General features: G+C 63.0%; 1 protein-coding gene across 1 annotated transcript in view; it reads left to right on the top strand.

The window, feature by feature from the left end:
• LOC108803775 (maestro heat-like repeat-containing protein family member 1) overlaps nucleotides 1-844 on the top strand; it is a 7,355-nt gene that overhangs the window by 1,897 nt on the left and 4,614 nt on the right. The gene's annotated exons all lie outside the window — the stretch shown is intronic.

The following is an 844-nucleotide window of genomic DNA, read 5'->3' as shown; positions in this document are numbered from 1 at the left end:
TCCTCCCCCCCCCTCCTCGCTCCTCCTCCCCTCCTCCTTGCTCCTCCCTCCTCCTCTCTCGCTCCTCCTCCTCGCACCTCCTCCTCCTGCTTGCTCCTACTCCTCACTCCGCCTCGCTCTCCTCCTCTCTTCCTCGCTCCTCACTCCTCCTCCTCGCTCCTCCTCCTCACTCCTCCTCCTCCCCCCTCCTCCTCCTCCCCGCCTTCTCCTCACCTTCTACATTCCTTGATGAGGCAGCCAAGGCTGCCAGATTCTGCGCAGCCTGGCTCACCTGCTCCTCCTCGCTCCTCCTAGCTCCTGCTCCTCCTCTCTCCTCCTCGCTCCTCCTCCTCTCCTCCTTGCTCCTCCCTCCTCCTCTCTCGCTCCTCCTCCTCGCCCCTCCTCCTCCTGCTTGCTCCTACTCCTCACTCTGCCTCGCTCTCCTCCTCTCTTCCTCGCTCCTCGCTCCTCCTCCTCGCTCCTCCTCCTCGCTCCTCCTCCTCGCTCCTCCTCATTTTCTGTCCTCTCAGGTCCCGGAGATCATCGATCGCGTCCGCGAGCAGCTGGAAGAATCCTCGGAGGAACACGTGAAGAAAGCCGCCATTCAGGCCGTCTACATCCTGGCCACTCAGCATGTCGGCGCCGTCGTCTCCCGCCTCTTGTCCGGCCCCCTTCCCTATGACAGGTAACCCCGGAGACACCGGACAGCCAATAAGGGAGGACAGCGATGGGGGGATGGTGATTGGAGGATAGGGATGGGGGGATGGTGATTGGAGGACAGGGATTGGGGGATGGTGATTGGAGGACAGGGATGGGGGGATGGTGATTGGAGGACAGGGATGGGGGGATGGTGATTGGAGGACAG

The sequence above is a fragment of the Nanorana parkeri genome, unplaced genomic scaffold (genome assembly GCF_000935625.1).
Source record: "Nanorana parkeri isolate BGI_ZX_2015 unplaced genomic scaffold, ASM93562v1 scaffold4191, whole genome shotgun sequence".
Taxonomy (NCBI): domain Eukaryota; kingdom Metazoa; phylum Chordata; class Amphibia; order Anura; family Dicroglossidae; genus Nanorana; species Nanorana parkeri.
This window is presented reverse-complemented; position numbering and strand designations above follow the sequence as displayed.